General features: G+C 41.0%; 1 protein-coding gene across 8 annotated transcripts in view; it reads right to left on the bottom strand.

Moving 5' to 3' along the window:
- BBX (BBX high mobility group box domain containing) overlaps window positions 1-13,564 on the bottom strand; it is a 256,885-nt gene extending 243,321 nt beyond the window's left edge. For 5 of the 8 annotated variants that reach the window (XM_074362859.1, XM_010970745.3, XM_010970744.3 and 2 more), the window contains exons 1-2: window positions 13,411-13,564; window positions 10,136-10,208 (exon numbers count right to left, since the gene is read on the bottom strand). The gene's annotated coding sequence lies outside the window, so the exon portion shown is untranslated. Of the gene's footprint in view, window positions 1-10,135; window positions 10,209-11,948; window positions 12,022-12,318; window positions 12,396-12,886; window positions 13,019-13,410 lie in introns of those variants that run through there. The other 3 variants (XM_074362845.1, XM_074362836.1, XM_010970747.3) reach the window with 3 other exon arrangements.
- Window positions 13,565-13,941: the final 377 nt, after the last annotated feature.

Here is a 13,941-nt window from a genome sequence, read left to right as displayed (position 1 = left end):
TTGAGATCTTATGAATAATGTATGTACTTCTAACTAGTATAATTTATGTAAGTAAGAGGAAGTATTAGCCATACTAGTTTATAATATTTCCATTGGAATGTGTTTGGACATAGAGTTCAAACTTACTCTATTCAGTATGCTTTTAACATGATTTGGTATACACAGAATCCTCAAACACTTCCCTTTACTTCAAAAGTGTTGTCATTACAGATTGTGACATTACCAGCAATAAATAAAAAAGGAAAAATAAGAAGAAAGTCAAAAACACTTGAATGAAACTTAACTTTCTAATACAAATTAAAACATTCATCAAAAAAAAAAAAAAAAAGTCAGGCCTTTCAAATAGACTAAAAGCCAAAAGAATGCACTAATATTTAACTAAAAGCCAAATTAGGGTTAAAAGCCTAATTTTTAATATCCACTTCAGTGCTTGGGCCAAACTAGTTTACAACCTTAACGACAATTAGGACAAATACAGTGCCAACGGAAGAAGCCCCTTCCGTATTTCAGTGTCCAGCTCCTATGCTGGAATTTGCCAGTTGTAACTCAGTACCATTTTATGCCATTTCTGTTGGAACAATTAGCAGAGACTAACTTACACATTTACATCTACTGGACTTTTCCAGCCAGTAGAACACATCTGCTTTGAGAACAAGGGCTGTTACATATCCTCAAAGTTTAAATCAGCGTCAACACAGTATAGACACTCAATCCATGAGCAGGGAATTAAATTGGTAATAGTTTTTGCTACTTGAATGTCATCTACACTTGACCAAATTATTTTATATGCAAAACATTCTTTGAACATGACCCAAGAAAACAAGTCAAAAGAAAGTTATCAGATGCCATAAAACTTACACAGTTTACCAACCCACTTGAAGGAGAACATTATGGAAGTGGTTTATTGCAGGGGGTGTAAGACAAGAAATGGAAGCCTGACACACTTTTGGTAAAGCATCATGAAGCTAGAACCGTGCAAAAGCACGCTTTTAACAAGATTATCATCCACAGAAGCTACTTTGCCAGAATAGAAAAATACTCTATTTCCATGTTTCATGGATCAGAGGAAAAGAAAAGCCATTTAAAAAGAAAGATAAACTTTTTTTATCTCCTGTATCTGAATTAGGCTCTGACTCTGCTGAATTTGCAAAGATAAAAGAATTAAATTTTAGATGAAAAAGCAACATGTTACTTTGTATTTTCTAAATGATTTGCTACTTGTATACAAATGTGTAATTTATAAAATCTCTCCTACTTATTACAGCAGAAATAAGTTTCTTACCTAAAATAAATCAAAAGAACCCATAAACCACTTTGAAAACTGGTTAACTTTTGACTGGCTCTCTAATTCATGTTTGATCATCAGAAACTGAAATGAAGTCTATGAATCTGCTTATATTTTTATATTATTTTATATTTCCACTAATATTGAATTTCTTTTCAAAACAAATGTCAGAAAACTATTTTATAACACAATCCATGTTATACTGTTAAATTCCTTTTGTAAAATACACTCACTGATTAAGTATTAAAAAGTACCGGAGGAAAAAACATCATAGAATATTCAGTTAGGAAAACAACTCTTCATAAAGAAAGAATGAATGATTGCTACTGATGTACCAGAGTAATTAATAAATAATAAAATCAGTAACTGTTGTTATTACACATTTCTATACTCGCTATACCAAACAGAAAGAAAGTTCACTAAGTAGCAATTTATATACTAAGTTTGGGGCTGGTTTTGTCTTTGACTATGACCTCATAGATGAAAACTGACAACAGGCCCCAACTCAGAGACTTTTGCATCTACCTTGTCTTGAGATTGATAGCGAACAGTGTTCCAAGACCTATCACTTCAAAATGAAGACTATTTTTCTTTGGGGAGAAGAAAAATTGGAGGGAATTCTTGGCTAGAAGTTGCTTCAAACCTTTCATTTCTAACCTTCTGGAATGTGGTCCTAAAGGCAGGTAACTACAGATCAAGCCTAGGAGACGGTGGCATTGCAGACAGGCATTCTTAGCCTGGCACAGTCACTTGCTAGCTGTGTGACCTCAGACAAATTACTTAACCTGAGACTTAGTTTCCTCATCATTAGCATTAAGGTTACCTCTCATCAGAAAGTTGTTGTGAAAAATACACGAAGTAGTAAAAATAAAACCTGTACTTCACAAGGAGGCCCTCAGTCCAAATCATCCTTCTCCTGAGGGGTACAGCTCAGTGGTAGAGCATCTGACTGCAAATTATCTACCTCCCTCCCAAAGTGAAATACTATTTGGGCAACTCTTCTAAAAACTGCCTTCAATTTTCCCTTAAATATAAATAAAACCATGTAATCATTCTACCACCTTAAAGAAATGACTAGATAAGGAATTTCTTTCCAATTTACTTTATAAAAGTGACAGGTGAATTTACTTCACACAGTCCTGCTAAATGCTCCTCGTAATCCCTTCCTGACAGTTACACTGTCGGGCTGTGTAAGTCTCAAATTCACATATCAACAACTTCATTATATGAGTAGTGATGAATACTAAAAGGACTCAAGAATTACAAACAAATCTATAAAATCAAATAACAGTAAATTTTTAAAAAGTTCAACCCCACATTCCCATCCTCAAACATTTCTAAGCAGTACTACAGACTCATGTTAGTGAATAAAATAATCAGCTGAGAGAAACAGAATAGACTGATACATAGATAAGTGGGGAAGGGAGAGAAGGAAGAGAAGAAAGAAAGAAGAAAGAGGAAAAAAACTAATAACTTCAGTAACTCAAAATATAATCCAAGTTTGACAGCTGAACGGAGAGAATTATTTTTTCATTTTGTTCCATGCTCTACCACATTCCCTTTGCAGTCAATGAGAACTCTACACTTGCGTGAGTTTTGAGAGGTGCACAAGCTGAAAAGCTCAGCAGTTTTTAATTTTTAAAGAATCAGCATGGTTAATAAGACTTCGTCTGAATTAGTCAATCTGTAGCTTTCCTACAACAAAGGATGCAGTCGTATCAATAAATAATAAAAGATGAAAAACTTTCTTTATCCGTTAACAGTTTCAACTTATACCAGATGAAACCTGATTTGTCTTACAGTAATGATAGATCAGACACAGCTACTAGTTTATTCCTAGAATGTCACATAGATTCTTCCTCACATCATACTTTTCATTTTTCTATAGTGGTTTTATAGGAAAAGTACAGATGCAAGTTCTCAACTTAGCATTTCAGCTAATTACTGAAAATAAAGATACCTAGAACCTCTATAAAACAATACAACCCAAAACACTCTCACCTGAGAGGAGACCAAATTTGCAGAAAACACTTTCTATTTTTTCTTCTCTGAAAGAAGGAAAGAAATGTGCAAGAAACAAAATAAAAAAGGAAATACAACCCCTTCATGAAACCTCTCCTAGAGTAAACCTAAAGAGTAATGAAAGTAGCCCAAATTTTGTTCACTATTATATAACAAATGTTCAACATGGTAGAAGTTCCAAACGTTATAGATATCAGTGTATTTGTTCCTTTAGTATAATTAACAACAACAAAAAAGGAATCACAAAGTCAAAGTGGATACATAAGGCTCAGCCAATGTGTGTGTGCATGTGTGTGTGTCTGTGTTTAAGCTCTCTTTACCCAGAACCGAGAACCCCTCCACCCTGCTCAATTTAGGAGGCACAAATGATATTAAGTACTACTATTTTGCTTACCTGACTTTATAAGCTCTGATACCTTCCACCTTTATATCTGAAGCCATCAGGTTTCAACAGACAGTCTGAGTTAATATAGGTTATCTTCCATAATTCATTCCCTTGCAATGAATTCAAAATGTTCAGATGATCAGTGATCAAAATTAGCAAAATGATTTTCATAGAGTAAAGGGTTAGGAGTAACAAAGAATTTTAATGTGTGGACTAAGGGAGTTAATACAATAGGAGCACAATCCTTTATTTGAAAGCCTTAGGTCCAAGTGAGCTTCAGATTTTTGTGGGCTTTAAAAAGGTCAGACAGAGCATATAGCATGTTACGTAACACTCCTAGCTAGGTCTAGGATAGCACCTCATAAACGTATTACTATTTGTACAGCAAAATACGTGACTAGTCTAGGTGGGCTTTAAAACCATTTTAAACAGGCCCTTGACAGCCTGAGTCAGGTTTTGCCACCGAGTTCTGATACCAACTTTTGGAGGAAAAAAAGCTTTCTGGTTTTTCAGAGATTTTTTAGATACAGGATTGTGACTGTATATCCAACACTACTACACATTAAGGTACAAAGACAATTTCAATATGTAGACAGTTTATTCGTTTATTAGAGATTTTTTAAAGTATGGCAAATTAAAATTTAGCCAAATAGAAAGATGTTCCTGGCAAATATAACCCTAAAAATTAGGAAATGCTAAGTTATTTAACTTTAATGTATTCAAATAAATTAAATGAAGGTTAAGACTACTTAAAAATAAATGTCTATGTTAGAGGCAATGAGTATTCAAGTAAGACAGACTGAAAACCCTGGTCCTTGCAGTCTTCTGCACTTTCTTTGCATTTAACCACATGTTGCATTTTCCTTGGCTTTTGATTTTTACATTGTTCAAGATTTCAGGGATTTGGTGTATTTCCCATTCATCTTCTCCTTAGTTTGCCCCTCTTTTATTTAAGTTCCTATTTTGTGCAGTGCAATTTGTCATGCACTCCAGATGTAATGCTTCTCAATCTTCACGCCTTGACATAAAGGTAAGTTTTAATTGGTTGTGAGGAGTGCCCCAAGTAATTAGTTATGAAAAGTTAATGTACCACAGTTTATAAAGGATTTTATGTCTATGTATGGGTGTATTCAAGGTTTTCATTGTAATACCACTCCTGCTTGTATTCTGATACACTTTCTTGATAGGGAAGAAGTGGCTTTATCACACTGTGAACTACCTATAAAACCCGCTGCATAATTTATCTATGTCTATAACCAGGGAACTCATATAATGTCCCGTGTGTAAACATCAGTCGCATGTATCTTGGTAGAAGAAAGTTTAAAAATTGATGCTCTAAGACATTCCAAAATGCATCAAAGTCACCAGAGAGAATGCCCAATGCTGTCAACTAACCACTTTGAAATATGTGTCCTGTCCTGTGTTGTCTTTTTAAAGAGGTGGGAGAATCATTGCCCAAAGCTGAAGGAGCACCATTCTTAAATGTGGCATGCCTCAGCTCTTCTTTTCTTTTTTCCTTCTGGTTATTCTTATTATTTCCTTCAGTAACAAATTGCTTGTCCAGCACCTCACATTCAATTCAAAATACACCAGTGTTTCATGATACCAGGGTTGAAAATTACTTTAGAGGAAACAAAAATTAAAAGGCACAGCCTTGAGAAATTTCAAACTTAGTGGGAGTTGGGGTGAGGTGAGATATAACTATAAACACATAAACTATTGAGTGCTGACTGTGGATAAGAGTCAACACAGACATTATTGTCTTGTGTAATTCTCATTCTGCTGCATGGTAACTATTAAGATGCCCTCTTGCACATATGATAATGGAAGTTTATTCTGAAGTGACAGGCCCAGAGTCCCTCAGCTTGTAAGTGAGAGAGGCAGCAGGAGTGGAACCCAGGGCTCTTTCGCTGCAAAGTCTCTGCTACTTGTACTGTATCTGCTACTACGGGACAACTACAGAGGGCGGTGAGAGCCCTCCAAGCATTGCAAACAGGCTAAGTAAAATACAGCCGTAGATTCTTGAAGCCAGAAGAGACCTCAGCAGTTAATGAACACTAACCCCACATTCAGTATGTGACTCCCACTCAATCTTTAGCCATCTGTTCTTTATACTAGAGTTGCTCAAAGTGTGTCAGAGGACCTCACACCTGCTTCAGAATCAGCTGCAACACTAGTTAAAATGCAGATTCCTGGGCCCTATCCCAGACACACTGAATCAGAATATGAAGATGGGGCCTCCATTTGCTGCAAGCACTCCAGACCAGTGTTTTTTAATCTGTAAGTCATAAAATGAATTTAGTGAATGACACTGTACTTTTTTTTAATAAAATGGTTTGGAACAGATTAGATTTATAAAGATAGGAACAGAAAATATCAGAGGGCATTGCTCTTAGGACCATTTCAGGAAACTTTTGTTCCAGGTTTTGTATGTGAAAAGGGATATAAAAGCTATTTCTTACCATACGTCTCAAAAACATTTGAGAAACACAGCTGCTTTAAACAACTTTTATCCGCATTCTCATTTGTCCTTTAAAGTAAGTTGTTGATCTTTTATTTAATTATTCCCTTTACAACACAAAACTTCTATGTCCTTTTCAGGATCACAGTTATTCCATTCCAGGAGTTTCTGTTTTATTTCCTGATCTTTTCACCCAAGGGCCATGTTTAACTATTGTTTTAATCATTCAATCAATTATTCTACAATATTTTTCATTTTCCTAAGATTTCATGAAATCCAACTCATTGTTACTGATTTTACTTTGTATTTTATACAACTTCTTCACTATCCAAAGTTATTTCACTGCCTATATCTTTGAACTGACTCACATATTTTAACTTATAAAGTTTATATTTTGGAAGGTGTGTCAATGCTTCATGGTCTATATTTAATCCTTTAAGTCTTTCATTCCCTTAGTCTTTCATTTTCTATTTATATATGGATAAATTTCTTTACTGGCTTGCCTTATTTTGCTTTTCCATTGTGTAATTGGTACTTATTTCAATTCTCACCTTATCTTTTTCTTTGAAAGAAAAAAAAATGATAACAATCTCCATTAATACATGAGGATTTTCTGAGTGTACCTTTACAGTTTTAAAATGATGTCCTGGCACTTCAAGGAACTGTAATTCCCTTATAAGGGATAACATGAACACATATGAATGTTGAGTGAAGCTGTACTCAAAAAGTGCTCTCCTCAGGTATGACTTAAAATACAGAAATCTCTACAATTCGACACAGTATGCAACGACTGCCCTTGAGGAAGTACAAACCCACAGACTGAAATACAGTCACAGAATCTTCAAGCTGGAAGAACATCCATTCAGTCTTTAGCCTTAGTCCCTACTACCTTCAAACCAGTGTTTCTCAAAGTGTAGCCTGAGGACCAAGTGCATCTGATTCACCTGGGACACGTGATAAAAATGAAGCAGTGAAATTACAATGTTTTTATAATTTGGGCTTATTTTCATTTCATATAGAGAGGAAGGAAGCTGACTAAAAATACAGGAGAGATACCACTCAGACCTATTTTAAAAGGCCCCCTTGGTGGTAAAATGTTAAAAAACGAGGTGGGCTTCAAACTACAAGTTCAAGAAAAGTGTCTTCTTAAATTAAGCACCTGATTAAGTTTAATTTTTTTAAATATAGGGAAGCCATTGGTGGTGATGCAATATGCCAAAATTAATTGCTTATATTTAGTAATTTAGAACATTTGAACATCACAATTTTAAACATTTCTGCACTCTTGTAAGAGACGAATAATTTTAGGGATTTCCTTTAGAACAGCAAAAACAGGCACTTCCATAATGAGGCTATTTTCAAAAAGTTTTTTTAATAGGGTTAAGCTGTGAAGTCTTTATTACTTCTATTAAAGATTTCTGATATTAAAGTAATTGATATTCATAGTAAGGTCCCATTAAAAATTCGGCCCTCACTTTACTCATGTGCATTATAAAATGTAGGAAAACATAAACTTTAAGTATGCAGGCTGATGATTAATAATTAGAAATTATGTTTGCAATTTTACTAAAAATCATGGCTTATTAATACTTCAGCTGCTCAGTCAGATTTTCATGAGTTATTCCATATTATTTTAAGGCTGTTGGTTCCTTCTTTTACTAACTACATACAAAAGCCTTATCAATTACATACTTACAGCACAAGCAAATCATAATTATATTTTCATTCTAGCTTTCACAAAGCTATATTCTAAATTCAATATCTAAACAAGCCTGTTTCAATGGATTAAGTATAAAGATCAGGTCTATAAGGTCAAATGTGGTAGACACTTCTCAAGTTGTATAGCAGAGCTACACATATATTAAAAGCAGAGCTATCTCATAAATTCTTAAACCTGGAACTTTTTTTCAATTTGGATATGAAAATCAAGATGAATTTAAAAAAAGAAAAGTGACAAAATTGCAAATTTTTGTTAATATCTAAGTCTCAAGTGGAAGATTCTTCCTAAAACTGCCACAATATCTCCAAAGATGTACCACTAAGAAACAACATAGATGAACCCCCTTATCAAGTACTAGTGTTAGATGTGAAATGCAAGTTAACACTTCAGTTTCAGAACTTTAATAGAGATATGTAGAATAATAAAATAGGAAGTTTGAAAACTTGGCGATGTAGAAGCAAACTTTTACCCAAAATCTTATTTTGATAATTAAGCTTCAAATCTAATAAATATATTTTAGATGCAAATAACTGGTAATTCATTGTCAGAGACTTTTTAAAACCACTGCTGCAAGTTTCACAGTCTATAAAAACTACTCTGACTTCAAAGACCAAGACTTTTCTTGAAAATATTGTTTTAATGAAGCAGTTATTTGATATTTCAAAGAAATGCAAGAGCTCATCAGATCGCTTTTATTCTGTAAATTACTGATTCCCATTTCAAATTTTGAATTGGTCAAATATATTTCCATGGGGAAAAAAACTAACATTAAAAGTTTGCTCCAGTGAACAAAATAATGTTCCTCACATGTATAAATGTAGTGTTCTTTAGCAATCAGGAATGCATTTTGAATACTCTTGCCATATGTTCAAAAATGAAAAACTTCTCTTGCAAACAAGCATTAAAAAAAAAAATCAAAGACACAGAAATCTATATATTTTGATTTGCACTACATTCATCTTATAGACCCAGCTCATTCTGACCACTCCAACTGGCCTGTTACGCATTCAATGTATTAGGAAGCTCTCCTAACTATCTGAAATAACATGATATTTTACATTCCCTTAAAAAATGTTGGACACAGAACTTCTTTTATTACATATCATCTAACATCTCAGCGATGTCAAAGTATATTTTGCTACCATACAGAAACTACCAGAAAGGCCTGGTTTTCAAACTGAAATTCTCTCAATACTAAGACAACCTTTTAATAGTGTACACAATATCCCAGCAAGCCAGGAAACAAAACAAACAAGATCTCTTTTCTTTTTCTTTTACGGAAAACTGAGTTCAAGTCCATTTTCATTTACGAAATACAGTCTCTGTCTTCACTATGATAATATTACAAAGCACCAAGCTGATTTACACAATTTAGAGCAACCAATTTTCTTAACATATCAGAGCACTTGAGGTGTTCCTTGCAGTGGAGGGGCAAAATTGCACATTGGTTTTCCCCAGTTCAGGCTCATCACACTGCTTTCAAAAGTTAAACCCTCAGTTTTCACCTAGACCATTACTTCTCACAAACAAACATTTTAGACACTTAACTTTCCCACATGCTATTTCATCATTTTTTCCATTTGGGAGGCATATATCTGAAAAAGGCACTTAAAAGATTTCAAAGTTGCTGTTTATTATACATACAGAATGTTAAAATGTACCCAATTTCTCCAAATACATAAATTTTGAAGAAAATAAGGATCAATTTGGAGTTATTTGCCTTTTAAATCAAGCTGGTACACTAAACACTAGATTTACTACACTGCCCAGTCCACCCTTCGGGCACCACAACTGTCACAAACAGCACAAGTTACCCAAGAAAGAGTACCTAGGAAAGAGTAAGCAAATGTCAGTGGCTGTAATTTAGAGAGGCCTTCTACACAATGGTTCCTTGGGTTTTTGATAATTCTCTCCATTCACAAGCTACAATCTTTCTACCATATTACCTAGCATTAAATTTCCTAGACCTTCAACTCTGTGTAAAATTTCATTATCAATTAAAGTGATAAAATAAGTTTTCAAATGACTCTTACTTGCAGATAAATGTGAAATGCACATTTAAACTACCTTAAAATAATAACCGCACCTGAATTCTAAGTACTAAAAATCATAAATTGACTTCTGCTACAGGAAACTCAGTGAGACAAGCTTTCTGGGGTGCTGCAACCCCAGGAAAGCATTTTCTTATGTGAACAGTAAAAAACCCTTCTGTCATTACTAATAGATGTCCAGCTTCTCTGTTTGAAGAGTTTGCATACTTACCCAGGAAGGCAAATGGAAAGTACAGGGGGGAGGAAGATGAACTGCAGCAAAGCCTTTGTCATATGATAGTGACCTATAAAGTATCAAATAAAGGTACATCATCAGTATGATAGAGCTTTACAACTGAATCCCAACTCCTACAACATCTATGAAGGAAGGACCCTGGAAACCCAGGAGTCCAGCTCCCCAACAACCCCTCCCCTCTCTTCACCCCCATCCCCACCCCCACGCTCGAACTGTGGCAATAAAGGCAAAGAAGCTCCCTGTACTCAAAGGGCAAAGACTGAGGGCAGCGCAGTTGGCATTCTAGGGTGTCTCCAGCACCCTCGCTCCCTACTCCCGGTATGCACAAGGCAGAAAGTTGATCCATTCTGCAAACCCAAAACCCATACCGCGATCATTCATCAACTTGCACAAGTGATCGCCGCCCCCAGAACAAATATACCAGTAACCAAATCATGGCAATCGATAGGCAGTCCGAGCCTCCCTGGTTCCCAGTAGCGGGCTGGAGGTAGCAGGGCGACAGCAACGAGTCCAGGTAGTGCAGCCCTCAGCCCTGCAGACCTGGGCGGCCACAGCCATCGCCCAAACGCCCGTCCGCGGTCACAATCCCCAGACTGGATATCGCAACAGAGAGGAGAAACACAGTCGCCAGAGCCCCCCGGCGTCAAGTGCAGGGCCACCAGGTCTTCGAGGTCGGGGTTGTGGTTGGGGGTAGGGAGGGCTAGGAAACGGAGAGGGAGGAAGGGAACGAGGGATCCCACCCCGGCTTTGTTGCTGGTCACCATCAAGTTTGCATCTTAGTACAAAATGTCGATCTTAAAGGCTGACAAGACAGAGGCAGAGGCAGAGGGAGAAAGAGAAAGGGAATAGAGTCCATCTTGCTTTGGGGAAGAGGGGGGAGAAAAAAAATGAAGTGCAAATCCCACACTCTGGGCGTAAAAGTCTGCTAAACACCTTTCCATAACGGAGGAGCAACGAGTGGGGTGTCCCCGTCCCCATGCCCGCTCGAACTGGCGGCGGTCTGGGCAGAAAACGCCTCCCTCTCCTCCTCTTCCTCCTCCTTCCCCTCCTCCTCCTCCCTCTCCTCCTCCTCCCGCGGGCCCCGGCGAAGATCCCGCCGCCACCGCCGCTGCCTCCGCTGCCCCCCGGGGAGGCACCGCCGCCCGGCCCGGCGCTGCCATTCCGGGCTTGGACCGCGCGGCGCGCGTGGGGCCGGGAGCAGGGTGGCCGCGCGGGGACGTCCGCGCTGGGGACCCCCTGCGCCCCCTCGCCGCGGGCTGGCTACAAAAGTCGCGCGAGCAGAGGTGGCGGCGGCGCGCATAAGAGGGGGCGCGCGTGGGGCCCCACGCCGCGAGTGGGCAACCCCAGGGGATGGCGAAGACCGCCTCTCCGCGCGCGGGGAAAGTACCCCAGTCCCCCGCAGCCCGGCGTCCGCGGCCGGGAGATGAGAACTGGACGTGTCATTAGCAGGACAGGCAATGGTTTCAAAGCCCCAGGCCAATGACCATTAGCAGAGGCAGAGCTCGCTCCGTCCCCATCCCCCACCACCTCCACCCACCTTCCCCTTCTTCCCCCCCCCCACCTCCACCCCACCTCGCGAAACTTTTCAACGAGATCCACCTGGACTAATTTGTCCTCAGACAGTTAAAATACTGACTAGACCCTACACACCAGGAGGGAAGGGGAATGCACGCTTTATTTTCTTTCTACAGAAAGGAAAGCAAAAAATAGCTTCTCTCTCCGTCTCTCCCTCTCCCCCCCCCTCTGTCGTACATGTTGTGTCTTAGCTTTTTGCATCGTTTCGTTTTACCTTCCTCATTTAGCTGAAATGATCGCGGATATTTCACACATAAACGTGTTCCATTTTCTTGGATTCAGGGTCCCTGTAAATTACAGGACTCGGGTTTGGTCTCAGTTACGTTAAGTTTCATACAATACCAAAAAATAGAAAAATAATAATAAATTTCTGAGGGTGAGCGAGCGAGACGAGGTGGAGGAGGAAAAGAAACCTCGAGTCTGATTTCTGTAATCTACTAGCGACCCAGATCGCAGCAAATAACAGTGTAACACGAGTGTGGCTTAAGAGGGCTGGGGAGCTCTTTCTAGAGGCATCGACCCCATCCCCGGATAAAGGATCTGCAAGTTTTCTGTCATCGCGACCATGCAATGCCATAACTTACCTTCAGAAATAAGACTTTAAACAGCCAAGGCCTTCCTCCTCCCCTCCACCACCACCCCCAGCTTCGCTCTCTCCACCTTAAACTTATTGACACAACATAATCCCACATTCAAGCAAAATCCTGACACAGCCTCCCTCCTCCTCTTCCCCCTCCTCTCTTCCCTCCCGTTCTCTCGTTCTCTCTCTCTCTGGTGCTCGCTCGCTCGCTCTCTCCCGTCCCCCCCCCCCCGCCGGCTTTCCCTCCCTCTTCTCTCTCCCCTTCTCCCTCGCCCTCTTCCCCCTCTCCCCCATTCTTCCTCCTAGCCACTCTGGCACTAAAACAGCACTTTCTCTACTCGCCGCGCATTTGGTTAGGGGTGGGGGGTGAGAGGGCACCGATCTGCGGGGCCGGAACACCCAAATCCCAACTCTCCAGATGAACGAGCAACTGGGCTGCTGTTCCCGGTCACCGACGCACACGAAACGTTCAATAAATCCACTGAGGGCTGGCTCCTCGTACCTTCCTCCCCTGCCCCGACTCCCCAGGCCCCACCTCCCCGTCAGCCGAGCCCAAGCTGGGCTCCACGTACTTTCGCCGAGATGAAGTTTGGGGCTCCCCGGGCGGCCACGAGCCGCCCGCCGGCGTGAGGGCTCTGTTGTTGTTTTCCTCGGGCTGCTCCTGCCCGCGCCCCGGCTCCCGTGCCCCTCTCGGGCGGCGCTGCCTGTGTGCCGAGAGGTGCTGGTTGCAAACGCAGCCTGGCACCGGCTGGCCTACTACTCCCCAGCCCGGCCCCCAGCCTCCCGCCCCAGGGCACTGCCTCCGCGCCCCCCGCCCCCCGCCGGCGCGGCGGCCGCGACCCTCGCCCCCGACCTCTCCCGACCCAAAGTTTTGGCGGAGGGGGAAAGTGCCCGGGGAGCGGGCCGGCTGGCGGCGGCTCCGGACGCGCGGGGTTCCCTCCGTCTTCCTCAAGTCCAGCCTACCGGCTGCCGCCGCCGCCGCCGCTGCTCCTGCCGCGGAGTCCTTGGGGCTGCAGCCCGGCGGCTCGCAAGTGAGTAGGAAAACAGAAAGTGCGGGGAGAGCGCCCGGGAAGGGCTGGGGATGGGGGGCGCTTACCTCGCGGGCTCGCGGGGCGTGAGGGCGTGTGTGTGGCTCGCCCTCAGCGGCCAGTCAGGGGTTCTCTATGGGAAAGTGGAGAGGAGCTCGCGGAGCCGCTCTGCCTCCGCTTCACTGTACACTGCTCCACATACAGTACATGCAACCCGGAGAGACTGAAAACACTCATTTTATATAAGGCAGCCTGCCATTGGCCCGCGCCGTGACGGACAGGCCACGCGGCCAAACAGAAGGCCCGTTACACCCAAACACACGCACACATACACACATTTTACAGAGACACACAAAGATCATCACATTTTCTATTTTCTAATGTTCGGGACCTGTAGACAGTGGGAGAAGACAGGTAGAGAGGCCCAGCAGAGTGGGTTGAGGAGGAAAGACCCTCTCTGCACCAAGTTTCAAGGCTTGAAACTGGTGTCCTTTTGACTTGGGAGGGTTATAGTAATAAACTACAACTCCACTGGATATGGAAGTAGGGGTTTTTGGTTTTTTTTTTTAAATCGTGGCCGTGTGGTGCCCCCATGGAAG

This window comes from Camelus bactrianus, chromosome 1 (assembly GCF_048773025.1).
Source record: "Camelus bactrianus isolate YW-2024 breed Bactrian camel chromosome 1, ASM4877302v1, whole genome shotgun sequence".
NCBI lineage: Eukaryota > Metazoa > Chordata > Mammalia > Artiodactyla > Camelidae > Camelus > Camelus bactrianus.
The sequence above is the reverse complement of the archived record's forward strand: the minus strand, read 5'-3'. Positions and strand labels throughout refer to the sequence as shown.